The sequence below is a fragment of the Magnolia sinica genome, chromosome 13 (genome assembly GCF_029962835.1).
Source record: "Magnolia sinica isolate HGM2019 chromosome 13, MsV1, whole genome shotgun sequence".
NCBI lineage: Eukaryota > Viridiplantae > Streptophyta > Magnoliopsida > Magnoliales > Magnoliaceae > Magnolia > Magnolia sinica.
Window position 1 is genome coordinate 49,574,264 of NC_080585.1, and position 18,395 is coordinate 49,592,658.

Consider the following 18,395-nt stretch of genomic DNA (forward strand, 5'->3'; position numbering starts at 1 on the left):
ACGTTAAGTAACTAATTCTAGTTTAGGAGATATGCTTGCTAAATAAATAGGCAAAGAAATGAATTGAAAGATAGAGAAATATTTTTACATATTTATATATACATATTTACATAATTATGTATTAGAGAAAAATGTAAGGGAAAAAAGTTCTCCTTTAGAAAAAAAAACTTGTTTTTTTTTTTTTTTTTGGCTATGGAATTTTTGTTGCTTTTGTGGGTCCTGTCATGAGGTCTGTGTTATATCCAAACTGTCCATCTATTTGGCGAGCTCATATTAAGGCTTGAGATGAAAAATAAGACAAATCTAACTATCAAGTGGACCACACTGTAAAATGCAGTGGGGAATGGAATGTTTACCATTGAAACACTTTTAGGGGTTACGAGGTTTTGGATCATTATGAAATTTGTTTTTCCTCTTCATCCATGTCTTTGTGACCTTATGAATAGATTGGATGGAAAATAAATGTTATGGTGGGCCCTACAAAATTTTTAAGGTGAAAATCAATTTTCTAACTGCTCTTTGTGCTGAGGTAGTTGATCTTTGGATATGGTATTTTTTTTTTTTTCCGATAATGCTCCAAAATGATCTCGAAATATGGATGAACGTTGTGGATATAATAAATACGTAACTGTGGGGCCCATGTAACGTTGATCTCTTTTGAACTGTTCGTACAACTCGGAGTTCGAGGAGCCTAAGTGCTTGTCTTCGAGCACCGGCCGATCCGCTTGAAGGTAAAAGCAGGGGCATTTTCGACCTTTGGCAAGTCGTCCCGTACAGATGGGGCTTATTCTGGTCAGGTAAAGTGGGGTGGGCTTCATCCGGTAAATAGGCCATAAATGGGTCGTACAATGGTAAATTTCTCCTATTGTTTTCGCTTGGCGCGGATTGCGTGAGGCAGGGTACAGCTTACAGGGCGAGGCCCTGACCGTGGGCCCCCATAAATTTACTTGTTGCATATCCACTCTCTCCATCCGTTTTTCATACCATTTTAGAAAATTTTCCAAAAAATGAGGCAGATCGAAAAAAGTGGTGATTGAACACCTACCATTAAAAACTTTCTAAGGCCCACTGTAATGTTTATTTATCATCCAACTTCCTGAAAATGTCACACATACCTGGATGGAGTAAAAACGCAAATAGCAGCTTGATCTATAAAACTTTGGTGGCCCCCGAAAAGATTTCAGTGGTTGGAATTCAATTCCTACTGTGTGGTCCACGTGAGATTTTAAACTTCCTCATTTTTATGACCATGCCCTAAAATAATCTGACTAAACGGATGGACGGCGTGGATATACAACAAATACATCAAGATGGGTCCCACGGTCAGGGCCTCACCCACTAAGCTGTGACCCCTGCCTCACCTAATCCACGCCCTTCTTGGCTCCTGCAGACAGGGAGACCGGCGGCTGATGAGGGCGACTGGCCACAGACGACTGCCGTTGGATTCGAAGGCGGTGGTGCCCGCGGATTGCGGACAAAAGTAAGGTTAGGGTTTCTTTCCCTCATTCCAAACACACCGTATTACAACCAGATCATGAATACGCGAATTAATCCGTATTTTCTCAAGTATACGTCGTATAATACGTCTTCATAAAAGAAGGGTAAATACGCGCATGGCCTCGTTTTGCCGCTCATCCTGCGTGTGTCATTGCCCACTGGGGCACACATGCTCAATGGTCCGATGACCAGAACCGTTCATGTTATGGACTCTATGCTGTATGGGTCACCTTAAGAAACTTCCGCAATACGGATGATTATGATCATCACTAGATCTAAATGAATTTAGAAATACGAAAAGAGAAAAAATAAATTAGTGGCTCGAATTCAAATATAAAAATCGAAGATGAGAGAGCCATCAATGAAGCGGGATGGTCGGAAAACAGCTTATTTTTGGAAGTAATAAGAATATGGACGGTTTAGATCACCCTACCATCTTAGCATGTGGGCCCTGGTGGACGGTGCTTTATAGGTATATTTGCAAACTATGGCTTGTAAAACCATGTTTAAAAAAAAAATTAAAATTAAAAATAAAAAATCGATTTGAACCATCCATTCATTGATACAACCAGGAGCAAGCCATGGCGCAACAATCATGCCAATCACATGATCCCAAACATCGGATTAATAGCATGGAAAATGGACGGTCAAGATTGAGTAGAGAAACAAAATAGGTCTAATTATCATCTTGAAACATCAATCAATCTGATAGATCCCACTTTGTATAATTTATGTTTTCAAATTAGCACTTTGGTTTGGTGATTCTAACCATGTGAGTTAGGCTCGTAAACAACTGATGTTTGTAAGTTGTAATATATTGGCCCTGCTGAAACGGTTAGTTTTTCGGATTGTCGCGATTCTTGCACCATGGTTTCTCCCAATGGGGTATTGAATGAACTGTTCTGATTTACAATTGTGCATCCCACGTGGCATTCAAAAAGTTTTGTGACGTTGTTAACATCCCTAGACATCAACTTTTCCTTTGACCATGTGGATCTCTCTGTCGTTTTCAGAATTTCTACTTCAATTCTGGGTTCCATCACATTCCAACAATTGAAGGATTCGATCAGGGTCTATCTGTTGTTGTGGTTGGGACTTTGGTGTGGATCTTTCCTTACATATGCAAATGCTCCAACTTAGGTCTTTGGCTTCCCTCCATGCCGAAGTTCCCTCACTTGATTAATGAGATTGCCTAGCGCTTGTATGAGTTGATCTACTTTCTATATGAGTGCGTGGATCAATTTGATTAGTTGCATAAACACTTCTTATGTCATCCCCTTCGAAGCTGTTAGAAGATGATATGGAGTCGATAATTGCCCAGTAATCACTAGCTTTGATACCAAAATGATGCAATATGGTTATCAAGTCAATAAGATCTCGACACCCAAATTGCAAAGCAATAGACAAGAGTACACCCTCAAGAATATTTGAGTAGAGAGATAACTTTATTGATATCATTCTTCTCTTACAATATGTAAGGAACACTCACACTCAGAAAATATTGGAATGCTTACCTCCTACACCGCCTCTCTTTTTATAGACCCTAAATGAATCTTCAATGAGAATCTCCCGAACTAAGAGATTGATTTTAAATCAATCATTTGATTTGAAATCACTTGTAATTGATTTCAAATCAATTTAATCTACCTAAGATGGTAAAGGCTTAATAATAATAAAAACAAATCCAGAAAATGATCCTCTAAATCTTCAATCACATCTTTAAATCAGCCTCTATATTTTTCTCAAATGGTAAAATGCAAATATTGATATTTAGGCCCTAAATCTATAACTAAACAGTCCAAAATCAGCACATGTTGGGCCCTGTGGTAGGTCATAGGCCTGCATCACAATCGGCAAACATTTCCACTATGGCTAAGTCTAATTGGTGGTCAAGACTCAGGACGTAGTATGAACAATGGGTTCATGGATCGTGCAATTCTTTGGGAGGGTCACAAAAAGGAGCAAGGGTACACGACACACCAAATGGATAACACCCATGAGTAGTTCTTCACAATTGTATTTATCAACTATTTCGTACCAAACCCATTTTCATTTTTCCAACAGCTTTTTGATGACAAGGAAAATAGAAAAGCAATTTACTAATGCAAAAGATTTTTGAATACTAACTCCCCAAGATTTTCAACAGTGAACTCAAATGGATGACAGCATGAAGCAACTGCAACAGATTCTAATTGAGGTTGAAACTGAAGCTGAGCATATCCTTCTGGCACGACAGCAGGTGAAGCTCCCGCCTTCTCTCACCCTTCACTCTTTAGCTTTACTTTCAATCTATCGTCTCTTTTCTGCTTTGATTGCTTGTCTCAGTTTCCCGAATTTATTTACACAAATGCAGCTAGTTGAAAATGATAAATTGAGGAATGCAAATAGAGAGGCCTAAACGGCTCTCCGTAAGAGAGCCCGCACAACGAAGACAAGCGTACCATCTCCTTTTGAGTCGATCATGAAAGAAATAGGTGGAACCAAGTCGAGGCCTCTGTTGAAGGAGGTATGTCGGACGTGTGGTGATCATGACTCGACGGAGCATACAAGGATGATGTTTCCCGGGTCGGATGTTTTCGCTTGGGTACCATTTCATGCTGCCCATACTATGCTAGAAAAAGGTATTCGAGTTTGTACAGGAGATTGCATTATGGAATAAAAATGTTTCATAGATGGTAGTGCGATGAAGTTGTTGCATGATGACTACTTGGGTTTCTTATTCAAGTTATAACCAAAATAGAAATACAATTGGTTGGATTGTTTTTGGGTGAATATTGCAAGTCTTGCAAGTGAATTTATTGTACGATGAGTTTTAGTCTATTGTCCCTTAATTGTCGATCTTAATTCTTACATTTGGCTTGTGAATGTTGTTCTTATGTTACATTTTGTATTATTAAATTTCTTAATTTTGATGTTGAGTATCATTAAGAGAGTAGTTATTAACTAAGGAGGGGAGTTATTCTGGGCAGTGATAAGGAAAAACCTGATCGCAGTATTTGATGAATTCTGTGGAAGGAGTCACATATGGAAAGGAGTCAACACAACTTTATCACACTCATTCTGAAAAATGGCTTGGAAGAATTGTTGATGTTCGTTCATTAATCCTCGTGGGAAACTTCTACAGAATTCTATCAATAGTTCTCTCAAATAGAATCAAAGAAGTTATGGGTTTTATCTCTCCCTTTCAAGGATCCTTTGTGAAGGGTAGGGAAATACTGGCATTCTAATGGCAATGAGCATGTTGATTCTAGGAAAAGGAGTAAAGATCTGGTGATTGTTTGTAAAACAGACATGGAGAAATCATGTAGTCCTTGTGTAGTCAGTTTGTTATGTCCTGTTGTTTTCAAAAAAAAAAAAAAAAAGGAAAAGAAGAAGAAGAAGAAGAAGAAGAAGAAGAAAATGACATGAAGAAAGCATATGACAGAGTGGATCAGTCATTCCTATTATGCCTCCTTCAAAGGATGGTTTTGGAGAAAAGTGGAGGAGATGAATGGATCTTGCATCTCTTTGACCCTCTTCTTAATTTTGATAAATGACAGTCTAAAAGGCTCCTTCAAAAGAAAAAGGGCCTTTGGCAAGGAAATTTGTTCCCTCATTGTCCCTTCACCATTGTTGCAAATTGATCGAGGCATCATCCAATCTAAACATTCTTAACATTGTTGGAAACCCGAGTATATCAGTTTCCCAACTTTAGTTTTCCGACTGCATCATAATACCATGCAGGGTTACTATTGAGCAATTTGGAGTCACTAAATTCACTATCAGATGCTTCTAAGCAATTCGGGTCCTTGGGTCAATTTCAGTAAAAGTGCTATTGCAGGAATTGGAATCAAGGATGATGTTTTGGAAATGCGAGTATCGTTTATGGGGTACCTTAGCTTCCCCTTGGGCCCAACCTGAATTCGACAGTTATGTGGGACCCAATGATTGAAAGATTTGAAATAATTGGGAACATGGAAGAGATTGTACTATATGTAGGGCTGCTACTTGGTTTCAGGTCAACCTGATCCTGATTGAACCGACCCGAGTTTGGGTTTGGTAGGGTCTGCATGTCAAGGTCCTTGAATTGTGTTTGGGTTGTAAAACACCAACCCAATTTGAATTTGGATTGGGTTCGAGTTGAGAAACTTCAGGTTGGGTTAGGTCTGGTTGGGAATAATCACCTGTATTAGGGTTAAGGTTGGGTTGAGTATAGAGGATTTCGGTTTGGGTTCATGCTGGACATCTCAGGTTGGAATTCTGATCGGGTTGGGTCCTCTTGAGGTTGGGTTGGGCTCAGATTGACCCTCAACCCGACCCAACCCAACCCAACCCAACCAAGTTTCACCCTGAATTATGTCTCTTTTATAGGCCATATATGCTTCAAGTCAAATTCTTTCAAACTTATCAATTCACCAATTATTAGTTTTCCCAATCCTGGCTAGAGTGGCAAACAAATTAGAGAAAATCCAAAGATATCTCCTTTGGAAGGATGAGGAGATGCCCACAAATTTCATCTTATTAAATGAAGTTCAAAAACCAAAACATAAAGGGGGCATTGGCATTGGTCGTTTCAAACCAAGAACGTGGGAATTACTAACAAACTGATGGTGGCATTTTGGGAAAGTACAAGGAGAGTTTTGGATAAATTTCATTGTTTCCAAGTACGGGGAGATGGAGAGGGGTTGGACCCAAAAAGAGGTAATAAGGGTGAACAACTCTTTCATTTTGCAAGCTATATCAAAGTTTCGGGCTGTCACCAAGAGAGTGGGTCAATTGCTGGTGAAGGTAAGAGTCAAGGTAGGAAAGTGTGAAAGAGTTCAGCTTTGGGAGGAAATCTGGATTGGAGACAGTTCTGGAAAATTTCTGTCTATTTCTCCTTAGCCTTGCGGAATACTTTGTTAAAGGGCTCCTATGGGCTAGAGTATGAAAAGATAATGGTCCAAGTTTTGCAGAGATTTGTGGGATCCAGAAATTGTTACGGTGGTTGAGCTTCTTGATCTATTATATGCTTCATGGCCTCCTTTTGATGAGGACAAAAAGGATATAGGCTCCATGTCCCAGAGTTGGCTTTTTATTACAAAAAGATAAAAAATAAAAAAAAAATAAAATAAATTCTTGAAGTAACTTTGCTCCACAGTTGAAGGTGTGGGGATTTTGTGCTCCTAGAGTCAAGGCTTTTTGTTGGGGGCCTATGGAAAACAATATTCTTAAGACATTTAGAAGAGGAAATAGACCCTCCCCAATAGATGCATTATGTGCAAAAATTCATAACATGCTACGAGGCCATGTATATTTGGTCTTGCCTTTTTCTCTATTCTCATGTGCAATGAGGCCTGGTGTATTGGGCTAGCTTTTATCATCGATTTCAAATTAAGTGGGGTCCTTCTAGGGTTAGTATACAATCTCATGGATGGTTGGAAGTTGGAACAATGTTCCCTTCAAGATACAAGGCCACCATATTATGGAGAGTGCTCCCCCTTAAAATCATGTGGGTTTATGTAATTAAAGAAATAAAAGAACTTTTGATGATTAGTCGTTCAATCAGGCCATTCTTATATACCCACTCAATTTGAAATTGAGTGGATTTGGGTAGCACCACAAGGGAATTCCCAGAAATATTAGTTTTCAACATCGGGAGTGGAAGTAGGTAATTGACAATTTCCATCAGCCACCTATCTTGAAAGCCTCCTTCATAGTGTTGGAAAATGCCGATGGCAGCTCTGGGGAATCCAAGGGCTCCTAATATTTGGGGAATACTAAAGGTGATAGGGAAAACTTAAGTTAACTCTTTGGGGCTAGTCGTGCTTGGAACATCGTTTAAAACATTGTTGCGATATGGTTGTATTGGCCATATTGGTCTCCACCATTACACAACAAGGGGGTGAATTGGCTAACTGAAAAATAGGTTGTATTGGCTAATATGGTCGGATATCGTTGTAAGCCACCAATACAGTTACAGCCATGAAGGCCCTCTCTCGTGCCCGCCATTAATTGGCTGAATGGGAGGAAAAAATGGGTTGTATCAGCTAATATGGTCCTTTACAGCTGTGTCTTCACTGATATGGTTCGATATGCCAGATACAGGCCAATATGAGTATGGCCATGAAGACCCTCTTTTGTTCTTTTTTTTTAAAAAAATAAAAAATAAAAATTCACTTATTTCTTTTTTCACTTTTTTCTTCATGTCAACTCTAAGGGAAGCTTATAAACTTATTCTGAATTAGATGTAGGCCTATTTTGGAACCAAATCACAAGATTTGAGCTGGATTTGATGAATCAAAGCGGAATGGACGATTTTAGGGAAAATCAAGAAGAGGGGTAAAACCATCAGTTTTTGTTTTTGTTTTTGTTTTGTTTTCATCCTCTTTTTTGTTGTATTTCAATGAAATGGTCTATTATCCACCAAATATGCTTGATTTGTGTTGTATTAGGGCCTAATTGGTTGACTTTCAGTAGGTCATGCTGGCATACAACATTCTTATCAAAGAATAATCTTCTACACCACTAAATGCATGTTGACTTTTTTTATTTTTTAAAAAAGAGAGATACATTCTGCTGTTTTACATTGTTTGCTATTTTTCATATATTCCTTTTTGATTTTTTTTTTATGGCAAAAAAAAAAAAAAAAAGAAAGAAAAGAAAAGAAAAGAAAAAAGAAATAAAGAAGAAAAAAAAAAAAAAAGAAGAAAGAAGAAAGAGAAAAAGAAAAAAAAAAAAAGGAAAAAGAAAAAAAGAAGAAGAAGAAAGAGAGGCTGATACGGGCCCATATCATTTGATATGGGTCTGATACAGCTCGATATGCCCCATATCTTATCTTTTCGGGTTTGTCCAATGCCTTTTGATAACAATATTTAAAACCTATGCTTAGAACTCGAACCTTGGGGAGCTTTTGGCTAAAAGTTGGGATGGATATTTTCGCAAGCCAAGTAGGTGAAACGCTACATTTGGAGGGGGACTCCTTGGCTTATGCATGGGCTTTAGGGAAATGTTGTTCACCCTAGGGATGGGTTTCGATCCTGCTTTCAAGTATTAGAGATCTACTGTTTCCGGGTTTATTTTTCACTTCCTTTTTATTTCAGATAGGCTTGGTTTCCTCTATTGATTTTGTTTTAGGCAGGGTTTTCGATGGTTTATTGGGCCAGAGTGTCTTAGATAGGTGCCAAAGGAATGGGGACTGAACCTGTCATTGTGGCTGCCTTCATGATGGTAGTTTGGTAGACCAACTTTCAAACTAGTTGAATGGTGGTGGTCTGTCCATGGGATCTTTTATTTATTGCCTGAGGCTTTTCAAGCTGTCTCTTGCCTTTTCTCTGAGAAATGCAGGTTTTCTTCCCTGCTCCAGTGGAAGTTACAGAAATGGCAAGATGCAGCTCTCATCATAGAAGTTCTGTGCAGGTCCCACCATGCAGCACACAGCATATGAACTTTTGATCAGGTCCATGGTAGTCATTTGAGTAATTGCCTGCGATAGGGATGGTTAGGTCAAAGGTCCACATCCGTCTAGGAAAAGAAAAAACCCACAACTGGTAGGTCAGAATTTGCCAATCACTGTGATTTTTGGCTTGTAGCCATCCACATTTGCCCCACCAAATCAACAGTCCCAATCATCATGCATGTTTGCCACATGCATTGGGAGTCTGGGAGGAGGTAATTGCATAAAAATTCTATGAGGCGAGCTGCTTCTGAATTAGCATTTCCTAAAGTTATTAATGAAAGCAAATCTATTCAAGTTTTGTCTGCAACTATCGTTCCCATTCTAGAACAAAATGATCTTACTTTGTATTAGATAGAAACTTCACGTGTGCCCATATTGGGCACCTATTCCATAGGCACTTAAGCTTGTGTTTGGGAAATATGCATGTGAGTTTTAAATCATATACTGATTTTGAGAAGTATTTTTAATGGCTCATAGACTCCTGGTACCTTGGAAAGCCCGCCCTTTGTTAACTTTTGTTGGGGGGAGGTAGGTGTTGGCTGAATTCAATCAAACACAAGGCCACACGTGTGATCAGAGGGTTGTATTTAGATTTCGTGTGCGATTATGATTGTGCGGGTGTGCCAGAGTCTTACTCGACTTAATGTTTGATTGAACGCTGGTGCCTCCTGCATTGAGTCAAACTGATTGTAGAATGGACACAGGATCCAACTATTCTCTCAACCACAGGATGTGATAAGCGATCAGGCAACTTGTGAAAGAGTAGGGGTTAGCCCCTCCGAATGGATTCTTTTTGCCTTATGTCTAAGTACACCAGTAAAAGCAATAAATTCCTCAAAAGAAAGAATTTGAACAAATAAATAAATAAATAAAAGGCTGAATAATGCCGATTTTATTAATATTTGAATGTATGGCCCATTACAATCAATAGAGTATCAGATAACTACAGAAATAAATAAATAAGAGATAAATACCTGATCCGTCTGTAAGAACAAATGATCGAGGCGACTGGTCAACAGAATGTGATTGGAAATGTGTGATTGCATAAATAAGAACTCAGTTGATCGAGATCCAACAACTTACGGTTGTGGACATTTAATATAATTCTATGGTACTGTAGTGGTGGATGTTGGACAGAAACGATCTATGCTAGAGCTAGGCTAGGCTATATTGAGATAAAAGTAAAGATAGACGATCAATGAAAGATAAATTGTAAAAGTGGATAGATGTGTTTGGCATGGGGCCTCGAGCACTTCTTCACGTGCTTTTTATAACTTGTCGAAGTGGCTAAACCCTTACTGGATTTCCTTGTTAATCCTGGATCTTCCACGTATTCGGCATGCATTCTGAGCAGGAAAGTCTTTGGATAGATCCGAAATTGCTGGCTTCTCGGATCTTCTTCTCATAGTTGATCCCCTTATGGGAGATGTTCGTGGCCCACTAATCAAATTTGAGATCAAACAGGGAATCACTAATCCCAGACCTCAAATCGATCATAGCCACTCATCTGGTGGCACAAATCAAACCACCTCTTGCATTTAACACTTGCTCCCTAATGGTTTAGAGTGATGGAAGGATTAGATGGACTGGGGTCACCTGATACTGATCTATTATCGGACGAGTCAGATCAGATCTATCGTCGAGCTCTCTCATTCTCTTAATTTTGATTATTATACGACTTGGGACCTGATCTGCCTGATGTTCGCTCTCCTGATTTGGGACAAACCATAGCTAGATTTGCTTGGATATTGGTTCAATCTTCGAGGTCTTTGCGACTATAGGAAGTCTTCGAAAGTCTCTGGGAAGTTCTCCTATTTTAGAATGACTGTGAGAGACGACCTTATCGAGTGTATCATAACTGGATCCTTGTTAGGATTCTTACCTCGATGGGTCTTTTATAGATGTGCTCGGCACGCTGCCTCATTAATTGGCTCGTTTAATCAATGGCCACGTGGCATACGACGGTTCTCTCACTTAAAGTCGCATAACGTTTTGTGCCTCCACATTAATAATGGAATGCATATCATCGAAGGAATATCAATCGAAGATATCTTTGAGTGCGAGTAAGATTTCCTTGAACACCAAGCCCATAGTGTCAACTAGAGGTGTACACGAGTCGAACCGAGTCGAGCTTGGGACATCTCGACTTGGCTCGGCTGCTAGTTGACCCCAGCTCGAACTCGGCACAGCTCGGTCCTCGAGCTTGACTGGCCAACTCGGCTCGGTTTGTTCAACAGCTCGGGCCAGCTCGAGCCGAGTTCGAGCCAAGATCGAGCCTATGTGGCATTTTCACAAACACATGGAGTGCACTTTCAATTTCTTACTGTATGTAAAACAACAACAATTGTTTACAGGTATTTCATCAAACACCTTTTAAGCAACATCAAAATCAAGAAGAAAGGTATTTGTTTCATATACATACTCTCCTCCTTGCCACCAGTCGACACTTTGTTGAGTCATTTCATCAAACACTTGGTGAGCAACATCAATATCAAAGTAATCGAGTCACCGAACTGGTTCGATCCGAGTTCGATTCGAGTTGGGGTTCGATCCAAGTCAAGTCGAGCTCGGGCAAGCTTGAACTCGGTTCAAAATTTTTTCGAGCTCAAAAAATCAGCTCGACTCGGCTTGAACACAGTTTTGAACCAAGTCGAATCGAGCTTTTTTGAGTCGAGTCGAGCGAGTTAACTTGGTTCGTGTACAGCCCTAGTGTCAACAATGTGGCAGCTTTCCATTTGTCCACATCAAGGTGCCGAAAATGGGTGTAAACAGTAGGCACATGGATGTAAAGGTGTTTCTTGTGTTGTTTGTTTGTTAATGTGGCAAAGGCTAACTCCTGTTACTTCTATGTTAGGACAATTCCTAAAGAGACGTGAGAGCTAGATTGTTCACTTAGTTGTGAAGCCCTAGCTTTGCTTTGGTGTAGCCTTGGATGTGGCTTGTTTATTCCTCCAATGTGTGGGCTTAGCAGCCCTATCTATCCAGGTCTGTTTCAGATTTTCGTCCATGTCAAAGTGCGCCTTACATAATAAGGGGCTAGACGATTAATATGATTAAACGGATGTTGCTCCTCTGGTGGTTGGAGAAGACTTTTCTTACTGAATAGTTAGAAATTTAGGTACAAGTTTAGAGTAGATTACTTTCCTTGGACACATGCTACCATTGGTCCTCCCATGAGTCTGTAGTTCACTGAGTTGTTTGGCCCAATCGCATCATTAGCTGCTCATATTCCTAACAAAAATTGAGTTTCAAAATCTTCATGACAGTTCATCATTTCTTGTCAGATTCCATTTGACAAGTCTAACCCATTCATCATCATTGCAGTTGGCATCATCATCATAGCCTTGTCTGAGCTGTTTGGGGTTGGCTTCTCATGATTGTTTGGCAAAAATTCAATGACTGGCTGCCTACTGGACATGATCCTCTCTTTTACCCTGGCTGGGGGAGCAGTTGGTGCTTTCCTACCAGGCAGAGTTGAGGTTGCCAGCAAAGAAAGAGAGAAAAAGGAAGAAGGATAGAAATATAAATTTTATAGATGAAAAATGTTAATTCAATGAGAAAACGTCCTACGAAAGGTTGAATAGATTTCTCATTCTCCCCCCATCCAACCGTCTTCTCATTCTCATTTTTATAATGAACCAACCATGCTAAGATGGAAGATAACCCAATTTGATATCTGATCCAGGCATACATAATTGTCATGATGCCTTCCTAACTTTAAGAGAATGTTGTCCGCGTGCATGCATGCGTTTCTCTGTCTATGTACACGTGCAAGTACCTTGCTGTCTGAGTTGTGTTTTTGTATACACCTGTGGGTACTTTTTCTCTGTTTAGTTTAGAAATAAGAGACAATATCTGGAAGAGGAGGAAGTAAGATATAAAGAAGGAGAGGAAGAGAGTGATGTACTCAAGCTCCATTGTCATCTACCTTCTACTTCCCTCCATTTCCTCTTCTTTCCCTTCACCCCGAATTACATCACTAACCAACTAGATCCCTCCAGCTAAGAAAGATTCTCAAGTAATAATATCTTGGAAACATGGTTTTTAGATTTGGTGATTCAGATCTCAGGTCTAGTCGCATCTCGCCCAAGTCGGAGGTGACTCAGGAATGCAATTTGTGGTATCAAACCAGATGGGGTTGTACTGAATTCAAGTTGACTAGGATGAGTCATATCGGACCGGTCTGAGTCTTAAAACCATGCTTGAAAATGACATCTCATGACTCAGATTGACTTATTCGGTCTCAAATTGAGTCATGGCTTGCCTGAGTTGGAGGTATCTGGGAGGGCGACTTGTGGTATCGAACCAGATGGGGTGATTGTGGGGAGAGTTTATAAGGAAGCGGAAAGTAGAGTGTCATTGGAATGGAGGTTTCTTGTACAACATTAGGAATGGAGGCTTCTCATATAATGTTTTCTTGCAGGGAAATTTGGCTAATGCCATTGCTTGGTGAAGGGATGACTTGGGTCCATGGAGTCTTGCTTCATCACTGACAAGGTTAAGGATATTGTTTCATAGATGTTAGGCTGTCAACATGTCAGCTTTGGGTTGGGTTGTTGAAGACCTAGACCCAAATCAAATTGGATTCTGGTAGCCGGATACCCATCGGGTCTATGGATCCAAGTTTTGAGTTGGGTTCGGACAGATACAAACATTCATATGGTTGGGCCCATCCGATAAGTGGATTAGATCGTAAATACCAAAGGACTGGGCCCCTTATTTATTAAGGGGCTGTTTTTCTGCTTCAAAGCCAGTGACGCAACAGCTAGCTTCAAAGCTTTGTTTTTCAGCTTTAAAATGTATGCGCACGCTAGTGCATTTTACCTTAGTAATAAGCTTTGAAGCTAACAAGCTGAAAAACGTATGAGCACGTTAGCGCGCAACGGCTTTGAAGCAGCCATTGCTTGCTGGCTGAAAAGCTGTTGCCCCCGTTGGCGCTCAGTAGTTTTGAGGCTGAAAACGTTTCACTATGACACGTGCATGGTGTGTAAACAGGCTCTCTTACATGTGTGTGGCCTAGGAAACCTCATTTTGTAGCTAGATTCATCAAAATATATTATATATATGCAGTTGTACTCTTAAAAATAAAGGGACCTTATCTGGACCAGTTCAGACCTGATCAGACCCAACTTTAACTGGGTTCATTACATGAACCTGACCTGAACCCGATTAGACCCAATTTTAACCAGGTCCTAAAGGTGATACCCGAAGCCAACCCGATTTCTTGATGGTTCCAAAAGATGGTACCTGAACCCATTATAATCGGGTGGAGTCCATCGGTTACCACAGGTCTGGGTAACTTACTGACAACACTAATAGAGGGAGGTTTCCTTTTCTAATGTTTGTTTGTGAGATAAATGAGTTAGCCAATACTTTAGCTCAGGAAGGCGGTCGTCGTCCTTTTCAATGGGCTTGCAATCCCTACCCTAGGCTTACCTTCTACTCCTCTTTCTAGTGAAGAAATTTATCCAAGAAATAATGCAGTTGTACTGTTAAAAATAAAGGGACCTGACCCAGACCAGTTCAGACCTGATCAGACCCAACTTTAACTGGATTCATTACTTGAACCTGACCTGAACCCGATTAGACCCAATTTTAACCAGGTCCTAAAGGTGATACCCGAACCCAACCCGATTTCTTGATGGTTCCAAAAGATGGTACCTGAACCCATTATAATCGGGTGGAGTCCATCAGTTACCACAGGTCTGGGTAACTTACTGACAACACTAATAAAGGGAGGTTTCCTTTTCTAATGTTTGTTTGTGAAATAAATGAGTTAGCCAATACTTTAGCTGAGGAAGGCAGTCGTCGTCCTTTTCAACGGGCTTGCAATCCCTACCCTAGGCTTACCTTCTACTCCTCTTTCTAGTGAAGAAATTTATCCAAGAAATAATGCAGTTGTACTGTTAAAAATAAAGGGACCTGACCCAGACCAGTTCAGACCTGATCAGACCCAACTTTAACTGGATTCATTACATGAACCTGACCTGAACCCGATTAGACCCAATTTTAACCAGGTCCTAAAGGTGATACCCGAACCCAACCCGATTTCTTGATGGTTCCAAAAGATGGTACCTGAACCCATTATAATCGGGTGGAGTCCATCAGTTACCACTGGTCTGGGTAACTTACTGACAACACTAATAGAGGGAGGTTTCCTTTTCTAATGTTTGTTTGTGAAATAAATGAGTTAGCCAATACTTTAGCTGAGGAAGGCGGTCGTCGTCCTTTTCAACGGGCTTGCAATCCCTACCCTAGGCTTACCTTCTACTCCTCTTTCTAGTGAAGAAATTTATCCAAGAAATAATGCAGTTGTACTGTTAAAAATAAAGGGACCTGACCCAGCCAGTTCAGACCTGATCAGACCCAACTTTAACTGGATTCATTACATGAACCTGACCTGAACCCGATTAGACCCAATTTTAACCAGGTCCTAAAGGTGATACCCGAACCCAACCCAATTTCTTGATGGTTCCAAAAGATGGTACCTGAACCCATTATAATCTGGTGGAGTACATCGGTTACCACAGGTCTGGGTAACTTCCTGACAACACTAATAGAGGGAGGTTTCCTTTTCTAATGTTTGTTTGTGAATTAAATGAGTTAGCCAATACTTTAGCTGAGGAAGGCAATCGTCGTCCTTTTCAATGGGCTTGCAATCCCTACCCTAGGCTTACCTTCTATTCCTCTTTCTAGTGAAGAAATTTATCCAAGAAAAAAAAAAAAAAAGAAGAAGGAAGAAAGCTGATTACACTATGAAGATTCTATATGGTCCGCATTTGGGTCACAAGTGCACATCGAATATGGAAGATTGGTCATATTTTCTCTAACCTTATGGTTAATAATTTTCCATCTTATGATATAAAATGATGATTGAGTGCAGTACACCCTTTTCATTTCACCAATCGATGGTGATTGAATTTGGTCCATATATTAGTATATGCTTATTCTTCTTATTCAGTAATGCCCTCAATTCCCTCTTATTTGGCAATGCAGATCAAGAACGACTGGACCATGATACAAAGAAATTACAGAGGTATGTGAAGGAAAAGTCCTTATGGATTTCAGAAAGAGGGGGTCTTTCTGACAAGATCAGTCCAGGTATCCTCAAATCTCTTGTAAGTTGTAACTCTAACAGACAAATCAAAGTAACTTCTGAGGACATTGCAGTCCTCTTCCAATCTCACTCTCCGTCAGTCGGAATACCCATGTCATTTGATCATTTTGAATTTTGAGCTATGCACCATTTACAATTTGGACTAGGGTTTTAACAGGTGGTTGTTACGGTGACCGTACCTTGAGTTGAAAATCAGGATCGTCCACTCATCACATGGGCCACACGTGGAAAAAATAGTTGGTTAGAACTCTAACGGTGCACATTCCATGTATGCATGTGGACCACTCAAATTCACCTCTTCCATCTTTCCCCAGGTGTGAATGCCTATTATTTCAATACGAGGTGTGAAGTTGTTATCTTCTGATCCGAACATCAGAGTCTCTTTTGATAAGAGGCCTTCCTTTCCATGGTTTATAACTCCTATTCATCCCAACAGATGAAAGAGGAATGAAGTGTGTTCATTTGGTCTCTTTGAACTTGTGGCTCTTCTGCGCTGCAATCAGAACCATCGACTTGGTGGGCCATGTGGATGTATGCCCATAAAGGTAAGATAGCCATCCCATCACTGGCCTGAGATAGGGAATTTTATGACAAAAGGGACTATTATTCACACTCAGTGGGCTAAAACTTACAATAATCTCATGGCCATAGTGGTTCAACGGTTTTGATTTTGGCCCATTGTTCATTCACATGGCAACCTACCATATCAACGGTGCAGATTATCATGAATTTTGTCAAGTGCAGAGATAGCTCAGTTATAGGAATCTTCCTTTTTTTTTGGGGGGGTTAGCGTCTTAGTACACACCCATGTCCGTACACACACTCCAGGTTAGCCACTACCACTAGGGATCGATACCAAGACCTCAACTGTTGAAACGAGGTACCTCCACTCAGTCTGCCAGTTGAGCTATGGATCCAGCAAAAGCACGTTATGGTGCGAGATAGGACTGATAGCATGTTGGGCTGGCCCACGAGCCAGCTTTCCAGACCATTTCTTAGATGGTCTGGGTAACAGTTACGGTCTTGGGTCGGGTTCAGGCCGAAAAATAAGACACAGGTCAAACCTGAGCTGTTTCTGAGCCCTAATGGGCCTCAAAATGAGGCACACAAACCTAACCTGTGACCCATTGCCTGTCAGCCCAACCCAACCTACTTAAAATTCATCAAGCCCAACCCCGACCGGACCCATTTATTTGTGATTTGGTTGGGGTTGGTTGACCCGACGTGATCCACATGACCCAATTCCGGTTTTAGAATTGAATATGGGTTAAAGGGACCAATTAGTGATACATACATATAAATAGAGGTGTGCTCCTATGGTACTGGGACCACCATATCTAGTTGCGGTACTGTGCTTTTATGGGCCCCACGTGATGTATGCATGAAATCCAATCCGTCCATAAGATGCATCTTCACACATTTGGTACATTTGGTTAAGGTTCCAAATATGAGGCCCATCTAAACTCAAGTTGGCCACAATAGCAGCAACCATTGTGTGGGGGACACCCACCATTAATTTCCGCTGGGCCCCACCCAAGTTTCGGAATCTCCTTATTTTTCTGATATCCCTTCATCTAATGTAGAAAATTCAGATGAATGAATAAGATGGCGTACAAACAACACCATGATCCCCCCACGCAAATCAGTGGAGGGTGTCCCCTCTCAAATTGTTTTCAATGTGTGGCCCATCTAATTTTTTGGGTTGGCCTGATTTTTTGGCTCAAGACTAAAGGTGATCTGATGGACGGGTTGGATGTTGTCATGCATACATCGTGTGGGCCCCACAACAGCCCTGGTACCATGGGAGAACACCTCACCGACTTTCGGCCGACGAAGATCGAACCACAAGGTGATGTTTTCATGAGATCCAATTCGTCCATCATGTACGCCCCATGATTTTCTCCTTTTGATATAGAAATCAGGCCAATCGAAAACTCGGATGGGCTACTCTATAGAAAACAATGTACATCCACCCAAAAACCTCCAATTCACATGGTGGTGTATATGATGTTTGGATCGGCCTGATTTCCTCATATATTAATTTCTTGATGGGCCCACCTTGATGGATGGGTTGGATGCCATGATGGTGGGAGCATACAGTTTTGGAATTGCTCGTGCACTGTATAAATTAGATGGGAGTTATTTGCTACTCTGGTAGAGTATGATACTTGATAGGCAGTCACTTAGAAACTATTCACCTGCCATTAAGTTACCACTAATGAAACCAACTAAACTTTGGGACCCACTACCGCTGAGTCACAGATTGGTTAAACATTCCTAAGTTCTGATTCTTAGACGGTCGTTTGTCAAAATGGGACCATCGGATGTTTTTCAAGCAAACAATTTCCCATGAACCAAAGGCTA

At 40.6% G+C, this 18,395-nt stretch overlaps 1 pseudogene; it reads left to right on the forward strand.

Moving 5' to 3' along the window:
• The first annotated feature begins 1,360 nt into the window (after positions 1 to 1,360).
• LOC131223753 (uncharacterized) lies at positions 1,361 to 16,187 on the forward strand (annotated as a pseudogene).
• The last annotated feature ends 2,208 nt before the right edge of the window (positions 16,188 to 18,395 follow it).